At 39.7% G+C, this 22,732-nt stretch overlaps 1 protein-coding gene across 1 annotated transcript in view; it reads right to left on the bottom strand.

Annotated features, from left to right (window-relative positions):
• The window catches only part of LOC128745549 (linear gramicidin synthase subunit C), an 81,752-nt gene extending 74,925 nt beyond the window's left edge, over positions 1 to 6,827 (bottom strand). The window contains exon 1 of the mRNA XM_053842624.1: positions 6,779 to 6,827. The gene's annotated coding sequence lies outside the window, so the exon portion shown is untranslated. The remainder of the gene's footprint in view (positions 1 to 6,778) is intronic.
• Positions 6,828 to 22,732: the final 15,905 nt, after the last annotated feature.

Below are 22,732 nucleotides of genomic sequence, written 5' to 3'. Positions count from 1 at the left end.
TCTAATTGCAAATTGCGGTCACTTGAAAGTTGAAACGATCGTCGGCTCTGTGCTTGCTGCAACTAAGTAACTAAGCAAGTGAGCAATTAATTGCCCTCTATAGAATGAAATTTTCCATGTAACCTAAGAACAACATTTTAGCGTTCGTTCAATTTGTAATGGCTTTGAGCACATGACGGAAATTGGAAAGATTTTACAAACTTTACAAACTACTAACTTTTAGTTTACAAACTGATCCTTAAATCGTAGTTTCGCTTTTGCTTAAAAAACAAAAAAACATAGGATCTGGTGCTGCTTTGTCGTAAATGCCTCTACCCGTTCTATCTAATACAAATTATTACATATATCCACGCTTTTTATGACACACAACGTAAAATTAGTTATTCTCTAATATTTTAGTTCGTTGGCTACCATGCGCGGCCAATAAAACTGAGATGATACCTATTTAAATGCTAATTTCTCATTAAAGAATTCCTAGCAGCCAATTTTCCTACTTTTTTTTGAGCGACGAAGGAAAAATGTCGACAATCCTTGTCATTCATAAAATAAAGGTAACTCACGCAACACATTACCGTAATTCTGCAGGTGAGAACCTTGCATGACAAGTAAAATTTTTTGACATTTGTCCTGCCGTCTCACACAAATACAGGCGCGCTCATGTCGTAAACTTACTTACTTTACTAGCCGAGATCCAGGCCGGCTTTTGCCGTATTAAGAATTTCTCGGTTCTGGGCTACTCGTCCCCAATTCCTTGTGCGTCTCGACACACGTAAGTCGGCTCTAACCTGGTCGAGCCATCTAGCACATTAGGCCCCTCTATTCCTGGTGTCGGTGGGGTTCTTGAATAGAACGGATTTCACTGCACAGTCGTCCGGCATTCTAGCGACGTGCCAGTCTATTGTAGTATCCCAACTTTCACCAGATGCACGATAGGAAATTCTCTGCCTGCAACTTTCGTATGTCTTCCGTAAGCAATGTTACAGTATTAGGTACGTGGAGAGCTACCGCCCTGTTTTGCGTTTTGCACATCATCAGCTTTATGTGGCGGCGTATACTCCTTGATTGAAGCTTCTTGCGGAGGGAAAAGTAGGCTCGAATTCCAGATTGAGTGCATCGTCGAATCTCCTTACTTGTGTTATTCTGGGCGGTGGTGACCAGAGATTCCAAATATATGAACTCATCAATCACTTCCAGTTCATCGCCGTCAATAGTCACTGTCCATTAGAGGTGGACGTTGTCTTCTCTGGAGCCTCTTCCCGCCATATATTTGATTTTAGACGCATCGTTTTTTAACCCAAATTCGAATTTGGGATCTCCTTACCTCCTTTTGTGGTCTGGCGTAGATTGCCTCCTCCGTTCCAAGGTTTCTAGCAGCGATGTCGAGGTCGTGTTCGAAGGCTAGGATTTGGCTAGTTTTGTCGAAGATCGTTACTCTCGTTTCGATGTCCGCTTGCCAGATCGCACCTTCAATAGCGATGTTAAATAACATACCACAGGACAACAACAACAACAGTCCATCCCCTTGCCGCAACCCTCTGCGCGATTCCCTAGGGCTCAAAAGAGCACCTGGAACGCTCACATTGCACGTTATTCGCTCCAGGCTAGTTTGGATCAGCCGCGTCAGTTTCTCCGGAAAACCGTCATCGTGCATTATCTGCCACAGCTGTTCCCGCTCGACTGTATCGTATCTTGCCCTGATATCCACAAAAAAAATATGCGTGGGCACGATGTAATCCAGACATTTCTGGAGGGTTTGTCGGAGAATACCTGATGCTACCCCTACCCTACGAAACCTTTTGCTATTGGAGATAGACGACGTAACAAAGCCTGGGAAAGCACTTTGTAGGGCGTGTTGAGCAGCTTAATGTTGCGATAATTACAGCAATCGACCAAAAGGCCCTTATTATAGATCGAATAAACCATATCTTCCTTCCACTTCTCCGGCAGTTTCTCCCCTCCCAAATACTTAAAATAATCCATCGAAGTTCCCTTGCTAGTGGTTCTTTGCCATTTTTATAGAGTTCTACCGGGAGTTGGTGCTTTCCAGTGGCTCTATGATTCTTCAGCTGACCGATTTCTCGCCGAATTTCTACGTAAAGCTTCATCTAGTAGGTGCATGCGGTTCTCGGCACCCGTGGGTTCTCTAATTGCTGGATACCCAAGTAACAATTTGGGTTTTATTACACTCTTATGATGGCATTTAAGACCAAAATTGGTCTTGAAGACCACCATAAGAGTACAATAAAACTAACATAGCTGCTTGAGTATTTAACAAAGGGGCGGCTTTGTCACGAGGTTTACATCCTCGATAGTTTTTGCGTACATGTTCTAGGTTGCGTACTAGGTAATGAACCGAAACAATATTCGCATCCTGTAGGGAGCGTATGCTGGTGATTTTCGAGAAAAATCGCCATCGATGAGAATACGGTCAATTTGGCTCAATGTTGGTTGATCAGTTGATCTCCAGGTAGCTCTGCGGATATCTTTATGGTAAAAGAAAGCACTTCGGATCACCAAGTCACCAGAAGCTCCGAAGTTGATGCATCGCTGGCCATCGGGTCTATCTTCGCGTAGACAGTGCACGTTTATAGCCGCTCATACCCAAGTAGCACACTTTAGATCCGTTTAGTGGAAGCAACCGGATTACGACTGAAATTAGTCATAATTCGGTTACCACAACTACTTTGTAACAACCGTGCTAGTAGGGTACCAGATCATTTATTCCTTCTCGCCTTTTCGCCACATCTTCTGCAGTGCCACGATGCCGAACTTTCGGGATTTTAGGTTTTTGAAACGGTGGTTCTACAATTGATGAAAGGACGGTAGAGAAAAGTAAGTCCCTTCATCAATTGTAGAACCACCGTTTCAAATAATATTAATATATGGTTGACCACATTTCATGGTCAAGACTAAAAACTACAAGGTATACAGCCCTAAAGATTGCACGAAAAGGTGACGTAGGACTATATCGGATCATCAGATCAAAAACTAATGTAAACCGCATTTCTGGCATATGCATGTTTATAAAAATCTGTGAGTGCCATTGTTTAAGTGAATGTTTAAAAGAGAACAGCGAAATATTCAGATTCAATTCTTCGTTTAATGCAATGGTGGCTTTGAAAATACGTGGACGGGGGTTCATAAGTACAATGCCTGCAACCTTTGAGACATAGAGATTTCTTTTAAAAATCACTTATGTGCATCATAAAGGTTGACATGGTAATGAATGACCAATTTCTGTTATATTTGTATGACTGTCCTTGTTCTCCTACCATAGGGGTGGGGGGTCTCAAACCATCATAAAATAAATTCATGCCTCCAAAAACCCCTACATGCCAAACTTGGTTCCATTTGCTTGATTAGTTCTCGAGTTATGAAGAAATTCGTATTTCATTTGTATGGGATCTCCCTTTCTTAAAGAAAGCAAAGGTTATCCATAGAAAAAATTTCCCTCCCCCTGTTAAAAGACGGATGGGTCTCAATATAGCATAGAAAAAATTCCTGCCTACTAAAACCCTTACATGCCGAATTTGGTTCCTTTTGCTTGATTTGTTCTAGAGTTATGAAGAAATTTGTGTATTATTTGTATGGGAGCCCCCCTCCTAATGAGGGGAAGGGTCTCAATTTACCACAGAAAAAATTCGCCTCGCCTTCTGAAACCCCTACATTTTAAATTTGGTTCCATTTGCTTAATTAGTACTAGAGTTTTGAGGCGATTTGTATTTCATTTGTATGGGAACCCCCTCTTGGAAGGGGAAGAGGTCTCAGTACACCGTAAAATCCAGATTCGTTGACATTATTTCTTGTAGGCGACAAATACTTTGTCGCGATCTGTACAGATGACGAATCTTATATCAGATCATGTTCATTGCATGATTATGATAAAAACTTTTACTGAATCAGATGATCGGTTGTGTGCAGTGCGTCAATCTCAATATAAACAACATGCGTAACCTGTTTTCTAGTAGCATGGTAAAATCAAACACTGTGACGGACTGAGCATTGGTAAAAGAACAAAATCTTGTGATTAAAGCTAAAGATTCACTGTTTGTCATGAACTGTACAGGTATCTGTGCATGTGGCGATAGCTCACAGATTTGATCAAAATCACTGATTTTTCATTCCTGTTCAGCAGCCTTTCACGAAATTCAGCGATCTGCAGTTGCAAGTAATAAGCATGCATTCCTTGTTCTTATTTCATTTATCCATGCCGAATGTTCCTAGTCGAATTTTCTAGATTTTACGTAGTCAGATAGGTTGCTTTACTAGGGCCAAGCTACCGAGTCTCATGATGGGGATGCCATCTAATAAGTAGTGCTGAGACAACACGTTTCTTAATTCAGTCGCCTGCTCCGGATCAAACGCTGTCGAGAGCCGCTCCTAATCTGTAGTAGAATGGTTGAGGGATCGTCAAGCCACCGAGAGCCGCCTCTAATATGGGAATTTGTACCGCTTAAGATTTACAAGGCTATTTCTCGTTGCTACAATCAGCATTCGCACAAGTGGCGGTTTACAACCTTAGTTTCCACCGGAGTTGGTTACTCGATCCCCACAAAGGTTACTCGTATCCCTAGCCCTACTGGTACCACGAGAAGGTAGGTATAGGAGTTGCTGGATAAGAGGCTGTGGACTACGACTGTCAACTACGGCTGTGACTACGACTTGCAAGGTACTGCGTGTGACGTTGTTCGTCCGTAAGCGTGTTAGTCCGCGTTTCTCAGCGCGGGTCTTCGGAGAAAGGCTCCGTTCCTATGAAATTGACCAAACTCGTGTTTTTAGTTTTTCCGAAGACCCGCGCTGAGAAACGCGGACTAACACGCTTACGGACGAATAACGTCACACGCAGTACCTTGCAAGTCGTAAGGACCTGCATAGTGTCGTCGTCCTGAAAGTAAAAACGAGTTAGATAAAAACTTATCGATCGGTGGTCTCTACAGTAGGTGGAGGAAGAGGCACAATTTGTGTCTAAAAATAGCCCAACCCATGTCGCTACGGTTAATAAGGGGGTTTGTGCAGACTCCTTTTGTCCAACGCCTCTGTGGTTCATAGGTACACGGGTATCAACGAGCCACATGCCCTGGCGGGTGTTGTGGGCAGGGATGTCACATATAATTCTGTATTTTTTGTTGGAAAAATCTGACAATCTGTACGGCGAGGAAAAATATCTGTGCAAAAATCTGTCCAATGCAAAACAATGAGAGTGAAAGAGATAGAGAGTCATTTTGCTGACTATTTCCGTCTCTTTTACTCTCATGTAAAAGCTCAAAAATCTGTTTAATCTGTGTAATTTGGCGAAAATCTGTATTCTATGCATACAGATTCTGTACAGGCGATTTCTTTCAAATATCTGTTAAACACAGAATAATCTGTGCATGTGGCAACCCTGGTTGTGGGTTCAAATCCGGTTATAATCTCAGATTATAGTTTGGTACGACCCATGCACCTTCCAGCATTGGACAAAAGGTAGGAGTCACAAAGACAACTTGTTAAGCGTAGCTACCTATTACCCACCCCCGTTCCTTTCCACTCTTTCCCCTCCATTCCCAAAAAATACTTCTTCATTACTTTCCCTTACCGTCCCTTCATTAATTTTAGAATTATCGTTTCAAAAAAAAATATTTTTACTGCCTTTTGTTGAAAATGCAATTTTTTTCGACGGATGCCACATTTGCCTAGACCCCCTCCTCCCCCGCTTTGTCACAACCTGTCACAAAATTGACACCCCCCTCTCCCCCCATAAGCAATGGACGTCATTATTGAATGATCCCTTATGCAAAAAAGCTCTTAGTTTTCTAATTTCTTTCACATTTATCTAGAAATCATCTAGTCTCTTCAATCTAATCTCTTCTAAATTCAGAACCATCCATTTTTTAGGGTTTTCAATTCTCTCCCTCAATTTGGATCCCAAAAGTTGTACTTTCAGAGACTGTAAATGCAGCTTCCTGTCGATCTGTCGTTTGTCCCATTCGGCGTGAGTAAAAGCTGTGCCGTAATAGTGATTGTTTTACCAAATCCGGAAATTGCCTTCATAAAAAAAAACGATTCAATTTGCATCCAGGCTTCGGAAGCGACGACAAATATATAAGTGCAATAATTACGGCACCCTTTCAGCAGTTGCCGATCATCGGCAAGCGATCGAATTCATCACGATGTGAATATGGCAATTAATCTTTGATTGATCACTGATTGTGTTCCTTTGCTACACTGGATGGGCATAGGGTATAGGAACGGTAGTTGCACGCTGAAGGTTCTCGATTCGTGATCTCGCTGCGAAAGCCCCTTCTAAGTTGACGGTTTATTGTGTGGTAATTATTGATGCTGAAAGGGTACCGCACTGGTACTTAATGATTGAATAGACACGAAAAGTACGTGATGCACCCGCTACTTGAAAAGAACGTGACAGTTTTTCTGTTGTGTAATTTTTCACTGGTAAATTTTGCTAGAAGGAATCACATATCAGGTTATGCTAAATGTTTAAACTTGATTTTTGTTAATTTTTTTCTTCAAGATAAACGTGCATTTCAGTTATGAAACCATACTGAACAGAATCGGTCAAGTTTCTGTTTGACTGTCGTTTCATTCGTATTTTTTTTATTTTCAACAGGCCCCTCTTCGATACCACTTCTCGTTTCCAAGGTCTTCTTGAAGAGGTACCAATGAAAACCGCTAGCCAACTGCTGCCGACGGAGTGGAAGCCACAATAAAAGCTATTGATTTTCAACACGCCGCTTGTATTGTTACCCACATGCCACATGTATAGTTTACCAAATTAACTTACTTTTCTTCACTTCTTTGGAAGTTGCTAGCGTTAATCCTTTACTGTTCAGATCACTGTACACCAGTCAATTGTATGATTCTTCCACAGAATTTTTCTCGTGTTCTACTGGACTTTGTGCAGTCAACACTTTAGTTAATGATTTTCCACTCTATTCACAAAACGCGTCCTTTCTCGATCAGTTACAAAGAGAAGTATGGATATTGCGACACTTTTCAACACTACACACTGTAGCTCTTCGACTGGCACACTTGCAGCGACACTTTAGAAGTACACAATCGACAGCGAGGTGATGGCCAGGATACACAACAACACTCCAATCACGTTGAACGTCCCGCTAGCAATCGTTGACGTCGTCGTCTATTGGATGCTGATGATAAAACGGTGGAGGAGGAAGATGTCGAGAAACGCGTGCTTCTGAACGGAATTTGAAAAACAAACTAATTGAGCTGGAACGACGTTACATTGCTTTTATATGAGACCCTCTCTAGCTGACCAATTACTGGGGTGGTGATCGCGGTTCCATGATGGGGCGTGCGGTCTGTGGCGTACGAGGAGCTGTGTTTTTCCTTTGGCTATAGGTATGTCTGTGCGGACACTGCAGAGATCGGATGGTAGCAGCAGCACTGAGGAGAGCGAGCGAACTTCGGTGAGTAACCAACGCGCACACAAAGTCAAGAACAATGCACAGAATGGCCTGTTCATGATGTTTGATGGCGACTGCGATCGGTCGCTAGCTTGTTTTTTTTGCCGACTCGATAGGACAAAAAACGATCGAACCGTGAATAGGCAAACAAGCTTTTCCTTCGGCCAACGTACGACAGTAATTTTGTGTACATTATTTGTTTACATCGCATTCCAGAACTCGGGTCACAACCACCCCCAAGAGAGCATGTTCCGTTCCGTACCCCACTTTGGCAGAACGGGTGAGCTTTTATGCGACCGCGCGAACCGGACGAGAGAGAGAGAGCTGCGCGCCCTCGGCTGTCCGTTCGAAGAGAGTGACGGGCGTTATAGTTTCGAAACCACCAACACATTTACACTGACGAAACGATAGCCACTGCGATTGAAATGTGATCGGCTAGATACCGGAATGGGCGGTTATTATCCTGTCCAGAGTCGCGTGCTATTCATATGGTGCTACCGGTGAGCGATGACTGGCACAACAGGAGCTAATTTTCCGGAGGTCGACGCAGTGCAGGCTTAGCAGCTCACAGCAGAGTCTCTATTTTTTGTTTGTTTGGATAATGTCATTCTTATAAGGTTCTTGCTCCTAAAATGGCCCACGAAATGTCAATATTTTTTTAACTTTCTTCATCATTACGATGATTAGTTACTATAGTTTTAGAATATATTTCAAGGTTCAACATATCGTTGATTCTTGTTATTGTCGCTTCCAATAATATCTATTTATGTACCTATATCATAATATTAGAACTAATTTCGTACCTAAGAATAATGAAATAAAAATAACGAAAATCAAGCCTCATAAAAAATGGTTAGGTAATTCAAGAAAAAAAAGGCTTGAGTTTAAGTTTGCGCCGTAAAAAAAACCAATCACTCACCCCATGCATCCGTTCGTATAATCTTTCGTAAAAGCTGTCTTGTTGCAGATACTTTAGCTCACATATAGCTATTATTATATATAGTCTAGTAACTCCATATGCGACTATCTACCGCAACGGATGAAGCAACTATTCTGGTTCACTTGTCCAACGGAGGCGGCGGCGGCGGCGGCTCGGTGATTGTATGTAGAACTTGCAGCTCTATCAGGTTTGTCATAAAAAATGTCGTACTCAATCATGGCAGCAGATAAGCGATTCTTGCGGAACTGGTTGAACCAACCTCAGGCTCAGAAGTACGGATTCATCATAGCGAATAAACTTGGAAATGCATTGTGTTGCGATTTGGTTTGATGACTTGTTTTGATTGTCGCATGCAGCTGCGAACTATTTGGGCTTTGCTATTTGCCCTCCTTTGCATGTTTGTGTCGGATATGGTGATCGTGTTTCAGATTGATTAATTTTTTAGTGCTCTCTGCGGCCAGGGTCGCTCTGAAACGGAGACAAAAAGGTTAAGTACCGTCACTTAAACATACGATATAAAACGCAAAATGAAACATGGTTTAATAATATTGGCAGAGCTAGTGGGTCTAGAGATATGTATATAATCAAATCATTCTTTTTCCATCCTTGGAGTCCTTACCGTATTGTGCACTTAAAGGGTTTAATTGAATCAGTTTTCAGTTTAAAATTTTCAAATGCCGAAAGTAATTTTCGCAGATTTTCATGCTCAACGAAACGAAAGCAATAAAAATGGATGTGTCAACTTCTCTCCTCGATAACAAAATGCTGCATGCCGAAAATGATTTCCATTACGTCTGATAAGCGAACGTTGCTGTGCCAACTGTTTGCAGATCCTCACATAAACGTTGCAGACCAGCCACTAATGTCTGACGAACCAGCGATTGCCGGCATGTCAGCGACACTTGTTTGGTGTCGGACTTGATGTAGGTTTGGGAGCCACTTCCTGTACAGCTTCAATGCGCGAGTGCTGGCCATCATATTCCGATTGCTATTCTGGTTCGGTGTACTCCAAACTTAATTATTTTTGTTTTTTTACATAAAACGCACGAAAGCTTTCGCCTTTTTTGCTGCAAAAAGCAAAGCCTGGGTACTAATTCCGTTATCGAAATTTGACCTTCTGTTTTCATACGAGACTTCGCAACCAGCAGTTAAAATTGATATCATTTAGTGTTGTTTGCTTATCACTGTCCTGCGGATCTGTCGAAAATTCCAAATATTTTTATCAACTGTTTGTTTATAATAAACACTTGAAAACAATTGGTGTTTTGGAGGCAAAATGAACACTTCACTATGGGGGCAAAATGAACAGTGTGTATAAAGATGTTTTATTTTCCCTTTATCAGCAGCCACGATCTAATTACAATTCAATCAGTAAAAATGATCGAGTCGCTCGAAAAATGACAGAAAATGACCGATGCAGGGAGTTGAAAGTCAAGCATTGTATGAACGTGGCGAAGATGCGAACAGCCTTGTTGAATATCTACAGCTTATGTAGAACATTGATAAGGTAAAATAATGTTTAATTTATCCAAACTGCATGTTAACTTTAGTTTTCCATGACATGTTCATTTTACCCACACGAAAAAAATCAGGCTCGAATGTGACGCTTTCGAAAATAAGCAATTTTTCATGACAAATCGTCCTTTTTCAAACATTTTTATATTTTGCTACGTGGAATATGAATCCAACTTTCAATTCATGTAGTACGTTCAGCATTTGGGAGCAAATGGTGAAATTGCTAAGGGTGTTCATTTTACCCCCAGTTCTCCTACAATTTTTTGTTGCAACCTAATTCTGAATCGTATTGTTGGGTTGACACTTGAATTTGTTGCATACCATCGTGGCTTTGTTCGGGTCTGTGGTACCGCCACCGCGTTTCCTCTACCATTCTTTCGCTTCCTAGTTTGAGGCTTCTTGAATGTTCTGATAACTTGGGATATGGTTGAAAATGCGATTTTCTGCTTGAATGTACCGCAATCACCAGCGATTCGAAATACATGAACTAACAATCTTCTTCACGAACACTTCTAGTTCGTCGCCGTCAACGGTTACCGTCCGTGGGGGGCAGCGTTGACAGGCTCTGTCCCGGAAAAATCCGTGATTTTATCAGGGTTACACTTTCGTTTCAAAATCAAGAAACAAGCGAAATTTAATTAAATTTTGAATCAAATTTTAGTTTAAATAAAAATATAACCGACATGTGTGTTTCATTTGCCGGTTTGCTAGTATGTTTGTTCATTTGGCGGAAAAATAATGTAATAAATTTTTGATGTGTACTACCTGTTTTCTAATATACTAGGGTAAAAGATCTAGATTTTCGACCCTGTGCTTGTTTTCGCACCACTTCTGGAAAATTCATCTAATAAGTTCCGTTGAGTAGAGTTTCTTTTAATGCGGATGAACTCAGCTTCTTTTCGCCTAAATCTGTGATCACTCTTTATCACATTTGTTGTGCTTGATTGTAAGAGCATCGCCGTTTCGCCACTAAACATGCTAAATATCACCCTTATAACAAAATACGTTATTTACAAAAATACGTTATTTACAAAAAAATAGTCTAATTAATATGATTCCATAGTGAATGAATTTCGTCGCATATTTTTTTTTTCTCTTTATTATCGAGATTTTCAGCCGTGGGCTGGTTCATCTCGTAAATCGCATAACATTTATTGTATTTGTTAAAACAGTTTTATTTGCTGTCATATTTCTGAAATATCAGGAAATTTTGGAAAATAATTCTTAACAAAATGTGTTACAATTTAAATAAAACTATATCAAGGCCTGTTCAGAAACAGATATTGACTAGAATAAATTTAGTTAGAATTTTTGTTTTCTAACCACTAAACGTCGCTCATTTATAACAGCGGATGTTAACAGTTATCTAATTTATAACAACCGTTGTTAGAAAAGTTGGTAACAAACTAGTCCAGTGCTAACATAAATTGTTATAATTTTGTTAGCTCCTCCTGATCGGGAAGGGCTAGAATTGTATTGACTCCAATTTGTCGGTTTTCATCCATGTGTTTTCGTCTTTCAACTTTTAAAAAGATGCTCAAATAAACAATTACTGTGATTAAAAAAAGTTTAATATGCGTACCAACAATACGATGTCTTTATAAAAGTTGTAGAACATACTAAAATAAGTAACTTTGTCGAATATAGTAACTATCTATCTCTAATGGTTGTCGAAATATACTTAAATACTTAAAAATCTATTTTTGTCAATATCAATAATCAATAACTTTGAAGGATACAGTCAGATACAGACAACTGATACTTGCTTTTACAGGTTTTTTGTTGTACTTTTATGTGTGAGTTGTTCTACCATTATTTGCCACCTTGAAACTTATTTGAGCTCAAAGAAGTACTATTTTTCACCGAAAAAGCACAATATCTCGGAAAAATTAGAAAATCGCGCGTTGTTCCATTAAAAAGTGAATTTTAGTTAGATAAATAACTTTCTGAAACACTGTGAACACGTAAAAATTGACCAGCATAATTTAGAGACAAAAAACTGTTTTCCATAAATAACGCTTTATAGCTAACTAGCTGACCCGACAAACTTCGTATTGCCACAAATTAAACTGTGTTGTGCATAAATCGTGAATCTTGGATGACCTTTGTCACAATCTTGAGTTTTGCAAGTGTCTGGGAAGTTGATGGATGTTTTAATATACAAATTTTCCTCACAGTAAAGTAGAAAACAACTCCGCCCACTGCTTAGCCTGATAAAATAAAGCGGATAGGATGTAATTATTCGCCATCATTACAAACCATTTCGCCGAATACCATTTTGCGGAACACCAATTCTCGGTTGACCATAACGCGATACAATTATAACGCGATACAATACAATTTCATTTGTATAGGAGCCCCCCCTCCTGAAGCGGGTAGAGGTTTCAATTCACCATAGAAAACATTCTTGTCTCCAAAAACACCCACATGTCATATTTGGTTGCATTTGCTTGATTAGTTCTCGAGTTATGAAGAAATTTGTATTTCATTTGTATGGGAGCCCCCCCCCCTCCTAAAAAGGTGAGGGGTCTTAGTTCATCATAGAAAAAATTCATGCCTCCAAAAATACCCACATGCCAAATATGGTTCCATTTGATTAATTAGTTCTCGAGTTATGAGGAAATTTGTATTTCATTTCTATAGGAGCCCCCCCCCTCCTAAAGTGGGGAGAGGTTTCAATTCACCATAGAAAAAATTCTTGTCTTCAAAAACACCCACTTGTCAAATTTTGTTCCATTTGCTTGATTAGTTCTCGAGTTATGAGGAAATTTGTATTTCATGTGTATGGAAGCCCCCCCCCCCTCTTAAAAGGGAGAGGTCATTATTCCCCTCCTAAAGAGGGGAGGGGTTTCAATTCACCATAGAAAAAAAAATTGCCTGATAAAACACCCACATGTAAAATTTTGTTCCATTTGCTTGATTAATTCTCGAGTTATGCAGAAATTCGTGTTTCATTTGTATAGGAGCCCCCCCTCTTAGTGGGGGGAGGGGTCTTTTGTCATCGGTTCTCTCTCCTTTTTTAGGAGGGGGGGCTCCCATACAAGTGAAATACAAATTTCCTCTTAACTCGAAAAGTAATCAAGCAAATGGAACCAAATTTGGCATGTGGGGGGTTTTGGAGGCAGGATTTTTTTAATGATGGTTTGAGACTCCTCACTCCTGTGAACTGTCATACAAATAAAACAGAAATTTTTGCGTAACTCAAAAACTAATCGAACTCGAGAAATTTTAGACTTTTTTATAAAGCATTTATCAATAACAAGACCACCAATAACTATCAATAGTAATATTAGTTAATTCAGCGCGAGACGGCCACAGGTCACGCGTGTTGCCGGCGACTTGCCGTCGGATTCGCCGGCCACTGCGGGGAGACAGCCCCCGTAGAGATCACCTCTATCTAGGTTTATGTATTTTCCTGGATCTACTGACCTCTATTACTTTCCTTCAGTTGGGTCACCTCTGCGAAATAGTACTTTCTACAAAAAGATTTTCCGTGAAATGGTACATCCCGCGAAAAGTTTTTCGCGAAATTCTATATTCCGCGTTATGGTCAACCGAGAATTGGTGTTCCGCAAAATGCTATTCGGCGAAATGGTTTGTAATGATGGCAAATATTTAAATGCTATCCGCTTTATTTTATCAGGCTAAGCAATGGGAGGAGTTGTTTTCTACTTTACTGTGCGGAAAATTTGTATATTAAAACACCCATGAACTCCCCAGAAACTTGCAAAACTCAAGATTGTGAGAAAGGTCATCCGACATTCACGATTTATTTACAACACAGTTTAATTTGTGGCAATACGAAGTTTGCCGGGTCAGCTAGTTAGAAATAAATCCTAACTTAAAAAACAAACGTAATCGGGAAAAACCTGAAATAATCGGGAGTAGTTATAATCAGGTGTAGATATAATCGGGGGTATCAAGAATTACTCTCCTTGTAATTACTTGTAATCGGTTCTGGGCTACTCGTCCCCAATTCGTTGCGCGTCTCGACACACGCAAGTCGGCTTTAACCTGTTCAAGGCATCTGGTACGTTGGGCCACTCTATTCCTGGTGCCGGTAGGGGTTCTTGAAGAGAACGGATTTTACCACACAGTCGTCCGGCAACTTGGCGACGTGGCCGGTCCAACTTTCGCCAAGTATACGATTGAATCTCTACAAGCAGTGCCTGTAGCTCGTGATTCCTACGTCAGCTTTGTGCGGCGGCGTATGCTCGGCGGTGACCAGAGATCCCAAATATACGAACTCATCAACCACTTCCAGTTCATCGCCGTCAATAGTCACTGTCCGGGGGAGGCAAACATTGTTTTCTCTGGAGCCTCTGCTAGCCTCCGTTTTTAGTCTGGCATAAATTACCTTTGGTAATAGTAATGATGTCGAGGTCGTCTGCGAAGGCTAGGAGTTGGCTATTCTTGCTCAAGATCGTTCTTCTCGTCTCGTTGCCCGCTCGACGGATCACATTTTCAACAGCGATATCCATCTTTTTGTTGTCTCTTTTTCGTATTCGTCGTCTTTTTGTCAACTCTCTGTCGTATTTTGTTCTTGTTTTATACCGTTTTTGTCGACTTTTTTGCGACTGTTTTGGGACCTTTTCTTCGGTTTTTTGTAACTTCCATCTTTTGTAGTCGTTTTTTTTTTATAACTGCGAACAACTATGTTCGTTTGACAGTAGTAAAAGATTTTAAAGTTCGATCGCAACTGCAAAAAACATTTTGGAAACTATCAAAACATACGAAAAAATTGAAATAAAAATATTTCGCATTTCGCATTTCTCATTCGTCCCCAACACGGAAAATATAAGTATACTACCTACATATACTACAGTTAGAGAGGGAAAGCCTGAAAGTGAGGAAAATCATGCTATCAACGCATGAAATGGGTGATGGTTCCATCTACTGTTGAAGTGAAAAATGCTAAATGCTAGTTGCATGCTTAAATTAAATTGATTTAGAAATATGATCAACATGTTTCTCCGAAACAAAGGCCATGACCTGATTTGATTTATTTAAAGTAGTAAAACTTTTACTGTGAAGTTTTCTGTTTCACCATCACCACTTATCGGTAGTAAGCGATTTAGTCTGCAGATAAAGAATAAACATGAAAGCTTCACGGATTTTCTTACGTCACGATCAATGGATATTACGTCAGAAAATGGTTTTTTACCCACTACCCATTGTACCGTCGCCGTATCACCAAAAAAAGTACAAGAAGAGTGGAACCTGAGAATATGTTTTTATTCATCAGAACCAGTAGGAATGCTTTTTTCCGTCGAAACTCACCAAATGACTACTGCATATGTTGTCTTTACGACCAATTGCGTACGCTGGAAACTTATGCATGATTAAACAGCATGCCGGAATTTATTGCTGTTAAATTAGGCTTATACAAATTTGAAAAAAAGTTTATGTCACCCCCCCCCTTCAAAAATTTTCGAAATTTGAAGGGGCAAAAAAATAAAGTGCAATAATGTTACATTCTTTAATGGTGAGCAGATTTTTACAATTCAACAAGTTTACATCTCTAAATTACACAATTCGTGCAAAGTTGAAGTAATTTACCCGTTAGTCTCGATCAACTATCCTACACCATCTGTGCTTTCTGATTCCTGCTACAGGTCACAGGCAACTATTGTGCTTAACCTTTAAGTTCCGACGCCAAAAATTGGGGTGCTTGGAATTAGACTTTTGGCCCATTTACTTTAAATTTTGTTCCATTTTAATTCAAATTGCTTCAAAAGAACCGAATTAGATTGAGGCATCAATCAACTAAACAATGTATTAGTGAAATTTGCCACCACTTTTGACGAAGATATTCCGAATTGCTGTGGGATTATATTTTACTGTCATAGGTAGTAGATAAGATTAAAATAGAAATACAACATATTACACACTTCGGAACATCAGCTTTCGGTGCTTTCGGGGCTCCAAATTGATCGTTTTATTCCGTAGTGTCCATGTACCTACCCTAATTTTTAATGTATGGGACGAAAAACTTAAAGATAAATTTTTTTCCATGCATTGGACGCATGCAGAAAGGATGTCACTGAACTGTTCGAAACTTTTCTGGATATTGTCATGTTGTGATTATCATTGGGATCAACGGTGGCCCCGACCATTACATCAAATCAAGTCATGTTAAGTTATATTGCTTTTTTATTGAGCTTTAGTATGGAAATTACGAAGGTGGAATTAAATTGGAATAACACTTTCATTGCTAGGCAGTCGAAACAGTTTATCTCTCCAAACATTTCAATAGTTCGCAAAATCCTAGAGCTTTCGAAGAAAGATCTAAACATTTATACTGATCTTATAACAGGACATTGTCCAAACCGCTATCATCTGTAGCTTATGCCAGGTGATATATGTCGATTCTGTGGCAAAGAAAAAAAGACTCGGAACACCTGTTATGCCGATGTCCGGCATTTTTCAATTAAAGATCAAGGTTCTTCGACAGAGGGCTGTTAGAAGCCCTGATATTTGGAAAACAGCACTTCATCCGAAGTGCAGCACCGCACTGGACAAATGCTACTAATCAAACAATGACAATCGCTTCTGATAGTTCCGTTTGCATCCTTAATATATCAAAGATAAACACGTTATTGTTGAGATCCTGAGAAATGGGCTGATATTCATATGACTGAAAGGTTGACCAAAAACAAGCGGTTTCACACGTGAATGGTGTCAGAAATTTTTTTCTTAAAAAATGTTAGTAGCATTGCACATGCGTTCCAAGTAAAACAGGTTTTAGGGACCCAAATTACCATTTTGACGAGAAGATTAGATTCCGATACTATTTTGTGGTTATCGAGTTCTGAACTAATAAGTGACAGAGATTTGAATTATTCTAAAATACAAGGTAACTAACCGAGTGACATGCAAGTAAAAAACAAAATTCGAATGAAGGTCAAGTTATACGTTTTGGCTCTCTAAGGTGATCCTGTAGCACTCCACTATTTTCAAGTTGATTCATCTCTGCCAGAATACTTATTTTATGTGCTTGGATCAAAAAATTTTGAAAGTTGTTTCGGTTTGAACTAAAATTTAAATACTGTACAACTTTTTTGTATTGAACTTTTATTAATCTGGAAAAATATACACTGGTTTCTTCTCCTTTGTTTAGTTATTGAAGGTTTGATGTTATTATTTTTTTCTTGCCCCCCCCCTTGAGCAATATTTTAAGACCAGGACATAAACTTTTTTCCAAATTTGTATAAGCCTTAATTCGATTGGCAATACAGAACGAAATCTAGAGAATGGGTGCACACAGGAAGTTCCACCGAAGGCATCAGTGCACTAGTAAAATTTAAGATTCAATATCTCACTGACAAATACAATGAAAATGAATTTATTTAAATAAATGCCGCCATTGGACCGGCCACAGGACCACGCAAGTAGGGCCTTACATTTCGATTTCAAGTGCAGATGTTGAAGTTTTTCTGATAGATAGGAGTTTAAATCCAATAAAGACTTTTTGCGATAAGACCGACAATATGGTTTCAAAATTAACGTAAATCAAACTACTGCTGCATATGTTGTTTGCAGGAAAGATTTTGCTTGAGTCATTCTCTGAAATTAAGCAAAAATATATGCATTGCTGACAGTGGCGTAACAGTCGGAAGCTTACCGTGGAGCGTGACACTTCTGTGCTGAGGCGGGCTACTTGAGGATTCACTCTAAAATGTTCTTGGACTACATGTGTAGAACCAAAGCACACGACTGAACATACCAAGTAGTTCTCAGACCATGACGAGCACAAAAACGGGTAGAAACATATTCAGGTGCAATCTGCTAGCGATTGTGCCTGAATTGAGATGGACTGTAACTGATGAGATTCATTAAATCCTAAGCCGGCGAACACTTTAATTTCGATAACCGTCTTTTTTTTTGCTCCAGAACTCCACTTGATTGATTCGTATGGCTTGTTGGGTTTTGTTTTTGTTTTGATTCTAAATTAAATTCTGATTCGTTCCGAATTGCTATTTTTTTTCAGTCGTCATAGTTGTAGCACATGGACTGACAATTAGCTTTAAGATATGTGTGTGGCCTTGAATTTGCCATTTCGGAATTGTAGATGATAGGTAAAGGTTTTCCCGGTTGAAAGTTGTCGAGAAAAATTTTATCCAGCTAAGTGATGTAACTAACATGCCTACAGAATTCTAGGCAGATTTTAGAATAGGTCTATCTGCGAACGTAAACAAAGCGAGTGAGGGTTTATTTACCTATGTCACTCTGGCAGAGAATATTCCTTACGTAGTTTGTGTACATCTGCAGACCAACCACCAAATTCAAAAATCAGAATTACTGATTACTTACCTATCAGAATTATTAAATAAAAACGAAATTGAATTTAAAATCATATTAGAGCAATTTTTATGTGATCTCCATATAACGCAAGCCATCGTGCATCTATCTATCTGTTCTGCGTCTTGCGTTGGCAATTTGTAGTCGATGTTAATGACCTTTTTTGCCACGCGTTGGTCACGCGTGTCCTCAGTTTGGCTGATTGACTACGTGAGTCCAACAAGCATTTTTTCGGTGCAGTGTGGATCATTTGGAAATAATGATTTATTAACAATAAGGAAGCATGACTAGTACTAGTAGTGTGAACGATTGTTGGTTTAGAGGCGGTACCTTATTCCAATTAACCTTTGTATGTATTACGTAATTTGCGATTGATGACTCAGCTAATCAAAAATACATAACAGCAGGTGGAAGCTATCCGGATTAATTTATAAAAGCAATGGTACTTTGGAATTGCATTTGAGAAGGTTTTCCAATGAGCCAAAGGTATTTGGAACAGTTTTACAAAATATGTGGGCTGGGTGTCGACTCAAATCCAAAAATAAAATTCCCTGACTTTCCCTGATTTTCCCTGATGCTTCAAATATTTTTCCCTGACCCTCAAAACTCGAATATCAAGCTTATTTGGGTGTTTTTAACGCTTTAGCATGGCTTATGCGAGCTGCTGAAAACTAAAGCTAGATTTCTTCATGTTTTAAGAACACATATCAAAGAGTCTTAACATATTCATTACCAGCGTTTCGAAAACGCCCTCTTCTATCGAGTCTAGGGACAGTTATGTTTGAGGTATCAACTTGAATCCAAAGAAACAAAGATTGAGAAATAATCTAATCGACCTGTTTTTGCACAAAGCTTAGATGTTACATACAACAAAATTACAGCCGTGTAAACATAACAAATCTTGCTCATTTTCAGTCAGCTCAAACTAGTAACTTTGCCGCTGGAAGGTGGATACATGTCTGCGGGTTTTCAGTTAAACTAAAACAAAACTTTCCTGGAAGTTTCAGCTTGTTATCTTTGCTGCAAAAAGTATGGGGTTAAGGAGATGATTCCCCAAAGATTTTTGGTACAAAAATGTGCGTTTTACTGGCTTCAAGGTACGGCAAAACTTTAGCTAGATGTATTGTTAGAAAATGTCCAAATGGCAAATATTTCAAACCTCAATGGTGGACAGTATGCGAAGTTAAGACTAAAGCTGTGTGTCATGATTTCGGATTGCAACTATCGAGGCTTGAGAGCAACATTGACTCGAAGGTAGTCCGGTGGCCGGCCGTCCGATGACCGTATATGGGTGTTGAGAACTAAGGCAAATTCTTCAACTACAGCTTAATCAACGTATAGTCACCAACAAATCACAAATTCGATGGTACTAGGGACGAATTGAACCGCCCAGTTAGCTTCGAGGTACGATGCTGATCTAACAAGCCAGTTGTGTTCGAATCTCGGCTAGCCGGTTTTTGTTAGACAGAATCAGTAGGATCGTTGCACTGACCCCGTAATTTTCCTGTACTCTAACAGCCGGCTGCGAAGTCTGTCGATAAAGAAGGATAATGTCTAGTGACGGTTAATGCTCAAGACTTTGCTTTGCTTTGCTAGGGACGAATTCTATGACAGGTTCGAAAGGATTTATGGGGTGCGCACGACTTGAAAATTCAAGACTCTAGCTCCCAGATCGATCGTGTTTAACGGTCAATACTTTTTGGAAGTCACAATATACAGTCTTTTCTTAGCGGCTTTGACCGCAATCTCGTCGTAAGATCCACGCAAGGTTATCGAAATCGGCGAAGGCTCGCACTGAGAGGATGTTGCATTTCAACATCTAGCGGTTTACGGCATATGACGTTGCAGTGGAGTATACCAGAAAGCTTGATCAACGAATCGCAGAACAGCAGGACGAAAGGGAATAAAACGTAAGTAGGCTATGGAGGATCCGCCATGGCGCCAACAACTACGAGGGAAGTGATAGGCACGACGTGGGGAAGACAATCACCCTTATTCTGCGAGTCACGTGACTCAATACGACAATTGTCACTCGCCGTTACTCGCCATGGCGAATTGAGTGCTGTCACCTAGGTAACAACCCCGTGTCACCTAAGTGACAAACCGTGTCACCTAGGCGACAATTGTCACCTCATTCGCGATGACTCCAAATTAGTTACGTCACGCGCCTCGCAGAATAAAGGTGAGTGTAACAGCTTGTTTGATGTCGAATACCAGAAAATGACAGATGAGAAGAACCAGGCCAAGAGTCGCATGCTCACTGCGGATCACGTCAGAACAGAGAAACATGTAAGCTTTCTGCGTATTACGTAACCAGCTGAACCAGTCCCGAAGGTTGCCAACTCGCATAAACGCAAATTCTACAGAACGTTAAGGCTCCCGGTAACCCTTAACGGACCTGAATCATGGACACTGAAGGAAGATGATCAATGCTTGGGGCTTCTGAGTGTAAAATTCTGCAATTGGTGAAAACGCTGTAGATCGCGTGTAAATAACAGTATGTATCCCGCTTTGTGCTCTTGTTGTCTGCACCGTGAAGTGCGTGAGGCCTGCCATTGCCGATTTCGAGCACTACAGCGAGTGAAGTCTGACAATTGTACGGCGCAAAACAAATAAAAAATTTACGGCAAACTGAAAGATAATCGTATCGCCAGTAGACATGTAACAAGTTTTAATTCAACCGATCAATCTGCGTATATTTTACACGAAAATTGATTTGATTCCAAAGTTGATCAACAACATTACCGGGTAAACAAAATTTCCCTGATTGAATTTCGAAATTCCCTGATATTCCCTGATTTCCCTGATCCAAAAATGAATTCCCTGATATTCCCTGATTTTCCAGGTTTTTCCAGGAAATCGACACCCTGGGGCTTCGAACTGGTAATTTGAAGAGGAGTCTATCTTATTGTCCTGTTTATTGAGCTTTGAGATTTTATTGAGCATTTTAATAAATAATGCAATTTACAATAGAAGAAGAGGAAAGTGGTCGCGTAAAACGTGACAGTAAATTACAACAAAAAATTAGATGAAACCATTACTTATTTCGATATTTCGGTCTTTTCACAACAAAAAAAGCATAAAGTTTCACTAATTCTTATCTACCAATAAGAAACAAAATCGTCTTGATATTCACACCTCTTTTGCATATGACGAAAAGAATCTGCAGATCACTATTCTGTAACAAAAACCATGGTATCTCGCACAATTTTGCAGAAAAAGCATGCTTTTTGTAAGTACCATGAAAAAGCTATTCAAATTTACCATGATTCTTGTATAAGTAATATGTTCTCAGATAATTTTACCACCTTTCATGATCATGTCTAGTAATTTTGACTACGATTGTGTTATTTTTGTGTGGGGCCATCCATATACCACGTGGACAGCTTAGAGGGGGATGGGGGACACGTGAATGTCCACGCTTGTCCACGGAAGGGGGAGGGGGTATATGAAATGTCCACGTGGACAAGCAACATTTTTGACGTAGGACTACGTCTTACGGCAAGTTTTGAGATAGGGTGTCATTCCAAAAAATCGAAAAATGCGAGCGTCACGAAAAATGAAAGGTTTTGAGCGCTAATAGCTCAGCGGTTTTCCGATCGATTTTCAATATTCTTACTCCAATCGATCGGAAAATCTTCTAAGAAAAGACTCAAATTAAGAAAAGTATGGATTCTTGATGTTGAACTATTGAAAAATTGAAAATAATGAACCTATGTTTTACCAGAATTCTCGCTTCGTGATTGGTTGGAAGATTCTATACGATGATCTAAACCTATACCAATTTGATATCTGTGCTTGGGAAGTAAGCCAAAACAAGTGACAAAGCTTCCTTATTTCAACAAGATTTCTTAACACCGCGGTTCAGCCTAGACCATTTTGATGTCCTTGCTTGGGAAGTACGCCAGAGAGAGCGACAAAGCCCCCTCGTGCCAACAGATTTCTTACAAACGCGATTGAACCTAGTCCAATTTGATGTCTGTGTTAGGGAAGTGTGCCAGAAAAAATGACACAAGTTCGTTGTCGCAATAGATCGCAAATTCTTAACTGCGAGACGATTAAACCTAGGCGATTTTGAAATCTGTGTTGGAAAAATGTGCTGCAGCTGTAGTATTTTGTTACAATATGACTCTGTATGAATACGCATGCTTACCGTTTCATTAGAAGTGTAGTGAAAAGATGTGCTGTTGATAAAATAGGATTGAATTTGTAAAATCCCTTCAACGTGGGAAACCATGGATAATAAAAACAATCTTTAATTTCAGTAAGGTAGCAGGAAAGCAATAGTTTGTGTTCTTGATTTTGTTAAATTGTTTTCAAATGCACAATCTTTTGAGAATTGAACGTATGCAATGTTACTACTTTGATAAATGTTACATACAACGCATGTAGCATGTATATATGTTACATATAGCATGTATACATGAAGAATCGAATGATTACAAGCATGAATACATGCTACTATCACTATACAAAGAGACTTACGTAGTCCTGCGTCACCTATATATGCGGTCGCGTCTTGTACACAACCCCTCTGATTTTTTGAAATAAATAG

Source organism: Sabethes cyaneus, chromosome 1 (assembly GCF_943734655.1).
Source record: "Sabethes cyaneus chromosome 1, idSabCyanKW18_F2, whole genome shotgun sequence".
Lineage (NCBI taxonomy): Eukaryota > Metazoa > Arthropoda > Insecta > Diptera > Culicidae > Sabethes > Sabethes cyaneus.
The sequence above is the reverse complement of the archived record's forward strand: the minus strand, read 5'-3'. Positions and strand labels throughout refer to the sequence as shown.